General features: G+C 34.5%; 1 long non-coding RNA gene across 3 annotated transcripts; it reads left to right on the forward strand.

Annotated features, from left to right (window-relative positions):
* The first annotated feature begins 291 nt into the window (after positions 1-291).
* LOC109340446 lies at positions 292-6,198 on the forward strand. 3 transcript variants are annotated; one of them, XR_002106796.1, is made up of 3 exons: positions 292-521; positions 1,777-1,844; positions 5,637-6,198. It is a non-coding gene; the product is annotated as an uncharacterized LOC109340446 (long non-coding RNA). The 3 variants fall into 3 exon arrangements; XR_002106798.1 differs by having other exon boundaries at positions 5,650-6,198; XR_002106797.1 differs by having other exon boundaries at positions 5,688-6,198.
* The last annotated feature ends 67 nt before the right edge of the window (positions 6,199-6,265 follow it).

A 6,265-nucleotide genomic window follows, 5' to 3' on the forward strand; every position in this document is an offset into this window, starting at 1 on the left:
AAATCATCGAGAGAAAGTGAACAACCAGAATGATCACTGATAGAAGAAGAAACCACATGAATGTTGCTAGTGATAAACTACTCATATAGTCATCATTTAAATACTAACTCAATCGACATTTGAGTTTAAATTAACTTTGAGTCTAAGATTAAATTTTCATTAAACTGATCTAACTAATATTTAAGGTACGGGAAGAGACCCGGACCAATCCATCCCATGCCGTTAGATAATAGCAGGGGCTTGTAAGTTGGAACTCAGAAGTAGCTGACTAAGGTAGCTGCAAAAAAACCCAAAGTGCCCAGCTTGTACAAGCTTTTCCTCTTTTTCACACTTTCACACGTGCTGTTTCTGCGCAAACAGCGCGTGTTTCTCCATACTCACTCCTTTCTACAACGTGAACGACTAGTACAAGTTTCTCTCTCTTAGAATCAACGCAACACAAAAAACTTCTGTTTCGATTCATTCAAATCATATTCAATGAGAAACCCTTAGATTCATTCTTTCTCCTCATTCTCACCAAGGTAACCATTTTCTATCAGATTCTCTTCACTCTCTCTCCTTTCTTGTAAATTACTCTTATTTTCACCGTTTTTACGGTTATTTTCTCTTTCGTGAGATTCGTTCTCGTTTTTTCGCTGCTTCGTGTGTTCCACACTTTGTTTTGTGTTATCAATTCTGCTTCGTAATTTCGTCGGAAAATACTACATTATTTCTTTCTGTATATTGGAATATTGGATTTGTTTCTATTTTTTTGGAAAAAAAGTAATGGAACAAAAGCGCGCTTTGATTTCACCTCTTGTTAATGCTTATGCAGAACAATGCATATAGGAAGAACCGTTAAATCGTAATGTGTGTGACTTTTTCATGCTTCTACTCTTCTTTTCACTATTCAGTGTGTCACTTATATCCCTCCATTACGATTTTTGTTGAGGTTATAGGGGGGGAAAATAACATTGCTTTTTGCATGCTATTATAATAATAATAATGATTGGGATTTCGGAATGTAGTGGGGAGGTTTGTTTTTTGTTCTCTTGCATGAAGCATTGTAGGTTGTAATTAAATGGGGAAACAAAAATTGGAAGTGGTGGAGTCTGATTTAATGTTTAACTTTATTTTTATTCCTTAATCTATGTTTATTTCGCATTGGAGTCATTTAATTTCAGTTTCCTATGCTGCATTGTGGATTAATTCCATTGACTGCTGATTTGGTATGTTTGGCTCATTAGCCACTTTCTGGTATTATTTTTTTTGTACTCCAAGGTATCTCCTCACCTTGTGGGTAAGAAACTAATCCCTATCAACAAATGTTCTCCCACGAATCAAACCCTAGACCTTTTGGTCATCCCGGGATCTAGTGAAGCTTACACCACTAGACCAACTTCTTGTTGGCCCAGTAGTATTTGATTATACACATGGTAATTTTCCCAATTATATGTCACCACTTGTTCTTGAAGTATGGGTAGTATAGAAGTGGAATATCAAAAGCAAAATTTTCTAGTTGATATTGCTAGCACTTGTTGGTTCTGGATCTTTGAACTGTTATAATTTTTGCTTAAGAAAGTTAGTAGTATGTTAAAACTTTGATTAAGTTCTCTCGGGATTTTTTTTAAAATTTCTTTGGCATAATGCCATAACTAAGAATTTACCTGTGAAATTTGCAATTTCGATTTATCCGGGAATTGAGTAAAGTATTAATTCGTACATGCCACTGCTTTGATCTTCCCACTAATACAAACAAACACCCTTTAATGCTCTCTCTCTCTCTCTGTTTATCAGACAAGGGCCATGCAACTGTAGCATTTATTGATTACTAATGGATTTAGAAGAGAAATTCCTTGCTAAAGGTATGGTTCTGAGCTTCTTGTTGATGCTACTTCTCAAAAGTTCGAATCACAACAATATCTTTTCAATTCGTGTAGTGGATGTAATGCTGACTATAAGCTAGTTTGGTTTTAATATTATGCATATTCTCATATGTTAACCTATTGAAACAGTAAGGTATGTTATAGAATACATCTGAAATTGGACTTTGGGAAAAATGAATAGGTGATTTTAAATAAGTTAGGTATTCGATGGTTCATTTATGTGACCAATGTTTTTCCACTGAAAAAAATGTTTTTATATGTTTCAGTTTTAACCATGTGATTTTTGTTGTTGCTTAATTCCGGATAAACATTGTTTGTTATGGTATTGAACGTGACTACTTTTGGTCCTTATGTCATTATGCATTATACTTTATAGCCTCATTACATCCTTGGAACACTGTGGCTGCTTGATCAACAATCTAGAAACTCAAGTGTTTTAATAAGTTGGTCTTGTCTCTGCCCTATACCCTATGTCCCTATTAATCTATCATTTACATGACTTTTTTTGGTAAGTTCAGTTACATGGCATCTGTTTGACCCATGTGATGAATATATCATTATTATGTGCTAAAATGGAGTATTGCAATGCCATGATAGTTCCTATCATTATTCTTGAGATCAAATTTTTTATACATCTATTTTCTGAGTCAAGGATCCACTTATGTAACGATAATCTTGTGAGGTTTAGATAAGTTGGAATTCATGCAGTTACTAAGTAGTATTGTTCTACTTTCTCCTGAGTCTGGTACAGCTTTGGAATGTAACTGTGAATGGTTTGAGCCAGTAATATCAATAGTCATCCTTTTTATTATTGTTATTATTATTGTTGTTTTCATCGTCGTTGTCATGCTGAATAAAATATGCATTTTAGGAAAAACAGGTTCAACTGGTTTTAAACAGTTCATCTGTTTTTTAATCCTGTTCCGTGTATAGTTTTTTTGGTTAATTGGGCAAAATACATGGCCAGTTCACTTTTTTATAGTTGAATTGCCTGGTCTTGTTTGATTTTTATCAATTGATATGAGTGCTAAGTGGTGGGAGTGATTTGTGAATTTAGTCCTTGTTTGGAGTAAAAAGTAATTTTGCTAGCCAAATTCTCTTACTTGGTTGCCAAACCTAAATTATAAATTTTGGATCCGAAAAGTTTGTCTCAAAGTAATTTTAATATTTCTCCTCCAATTACCGAAAATTAGTTTTAGGTGAAAAATCCCAAATAGACTCATTCTTCCAAAAGTAGTTATTTCAAAACTAATCCTCAACTACCAAACATGTGCTTAGCGATGTCCAAGTTAGGATATGAGGGTTAGTTGAACCAAAGCAGTCAAAGATGAAAAGTACCCTTGAGGTGGTAGGGAGTGCCTTAATGCCTTGAGGCTAAAAGGGCCCAAAAAGCATACCTTAGTATAGAAAGTCATTAACATTAGAAAGAGAAAAACTAAAATATTTCACCATTTTACATTGATTTTCATCATAAATTAACTACTCAAGCATAATATTCATAATAAGACAAGATTATAAGGTTCAATTTTGAAAACCCTAAGCTGGTTGTTGCCCAGGGTCCTAAAAGCTGGCAACTGGTTATTCTTCCTGTCTTCTAACTCTTCACTCCATTAGCATCATCGTTGGCAATTTAGATGACCGGTTTTAAGATATTTTTGTTATCCTTATCAATAAGGCACTCCTAAATTGGTACAGCGTTTTGATCCCACATCACCTCAATGCCTTAGGCACACCTTTTGGTTCCTTTGACTACAGTTGAACTGCCATTATAAGCTGTTGAGCATGTCATACTATACCGTGATTGTGTATGATCAGGTTGCAGTTTTAAAGAGAGGTGCATCATCCCACTCCCACTGGCTAATAATATGATTGCTTTGATTGAGTGGGCATGTCCTGCATCTTGGACTGATGGAATTAGGTTATTGGATTCAAATGTGTTCGATAGATGATATATTTAGTTGTAAATTTTCATTTACTTAATAATAAAAGAAATACTATTATATGAGAAGAGAGAAATATACAAGAACATAATAAGACATCCTCATAGAAAAGAAAATGAAACAACTAAAGCAAGGTCACAGAGCCATGCAATAAAGCATCTTAAACCTCTCTGCAAGCTGCATGATTACCAAAGAAACACAACTAATAACCTGTGTGCTGAGCACCAAAAGGATGGGGTAAAAGAGTAACCTAATCCCAAAAAGAAGTCCAGAGACATGATTGAAAATCTGATGTTCCTTTCCAACTGTATACAACAAAGAGCAGCAAAAATCGAGCATTACCAGTTGCGACAGAATTTGGGCATCTTTGTATGAGCCAAAACCTCCAAATTTAGTAAAGAAAAAAGTATGCCAGTCCATAGGGCAGATCCAAGACTATTCAAAGATCCCAAACAACCCATTCCAAAGAAATATTGCCACTGAGCAATGTAAAAAGAGTCAGGCTTGCTTTCAGAGTCACAACCATGCATTATACAGAGGAGACAAATTGGTAGGCCTGCTGTGCTCATGGAGCATGTCGTTAGTGTTAATTCTATTAAGAACAACACTCAAGACAAAAAGCTTTAGCCTTTGAGGGGGCTTTGGGTTCCCAAATAAGTTTATCCAAAAGAAAATTATTAGTATTATGAGAAACTATGAAGCACTGATACAGATACGATAAATATTCGATATGTCGATATACATATTTACTTAGTGCCCACAAATAGGACTAGTATCGATCCCGTTTAATCTATGATGAACATTATGCAAATGCATTTGTTTTACCTTTCCTTTGCAATATACATGCTGACTTTTGTATCTCACTACAATTCCACTTGGTAGATTGAATATTATGTTTTTCTCTTGTATTTAACTAATTGTGAGTTATGCTTCCCTTTTTCTCCCCCTTAAGATGCTCTTGTATGGTACTTTGGGTGTCTGGGACGTATCATAATTTTTTAAGAGTATCGGCGAATATCCAGAAAGTGTCGGATTTATAATTTATTTATTTTTCAAAAAAATAATTTCGATACTCTATGGATATGTATCGATGAAGTATCGGAGAGTATCAATATTAGATATAGATATGTTAAGGACATTGAAATATGGTGCTTTAGAGATGAGAAGTAGTCAAGAATTGAAAAAATGATTTACATGCGAACACTCACTCCTTATGGATAAAGGATCGTACCATAAGTCAAAAATAGGAGTGAGATGAATATAGTAAATTAGAACCAAAAGAGACTCTATCTCATTAGGCTCCATCATGCGAAGTTATGAAAAATGGATTCAAAGAGGAGTTTTCTTTAGAGTAGAAAGTGTGGAGCTGACGAACAGGGGCATTATGAAAAGAGGATAGACAAAAAGGTCTTGGTAAGGTATTGCATAGAGGTATTGAGTTGAATATGCATATAGACTATAGCTCATACAGTTTTCCACTTACATGACCAGGTTGTATATATTTTTAATACATTAAATAACTTTTTAAATGGCAAATGTACTCAGAAAATATACACTGGATCCTCTTAATTTTTACATACTAATTAATGTGACTGATTTGTAATTTATTCATACAATTAATATTAGCATACAATATACTCTTCAAGCATGAGAAAATATCAACGTTTAATTAGTTCTTTTTCGGGAGCAATTTTTCTAAAATATGCATGATTGTGAAATGTCAAAGTGACGCTTATCATGGTAGGATTGCTCAATGATTGTGTTCTATATATGAATGGTGTACACGTATGAAGTTTTACACTTTGTCAATTAAGTTATATTATATATATAGTAAATTAAAATAGACCTCTGGCACGTGCTTCCATTCCTTCTGAGACCTCAGTCTTATAAAGGATTGTTCTCAACCTAGGAGCCCCACATTGTCAGACTTGAGATACTTCTCTAGTGTGAAATCTTTTTAGATATCTCCATTTTCTTTTCATGGTAGGGAAGATCTGATGTTTATGAGGTTCTGGCTTACAATCTAATTTTTCCTGTAACCCTTCCTTGATATAGTTTCTGAGGTATTTGAATTGTTTCATATTCTCTATTGTGCACATGCTTTTGCTGCCTTGCTGATTTCCGATGTTAATGTTCTTCATACTTTCGGTGAGAAAATATGATCTATTATTATTTTGATTTTGTTGTGAAGATCATTTTATAAATATAGCCGATTCAGGATGGATCTAGACTTTTATCCCTCTTATTCTATCATAGATTATAATTTGGCTTTTTGTTTAAGATCTGTGCAATCCGACTGGAGGAAACTCGACTCCAGGGCTTGTCCTTGGCAGATATTAATCTAGAAGAACTGCCGTAACTTTTTTATAGGCGAAGTTTTTGATGGGGAGGGGGAGGAGAAGGTGGAAATTGTGCAGATGTCGGTGCCTTAACCTAGGTGCTCGCACTTTATGCCCCATA

Source organism: Lupinus angustifolius, unplaced genomic scaffold (assembly GCF_001865875.1).
Source record: "Lupinus angustifolius cultivar Tanjil unplaced genomic scaffold, LupAngTanjil_v1.0 Scaffold_172_26, whole genome shotgun sequence".
NCBI classification, from domain to species: domain Eukaryota; kingdom Viridiplantae; phylum Streptophyta; class Magnoliopsida; order Fabales; family Fabaceae; genus Lupinus; species Lupinus angustifolius.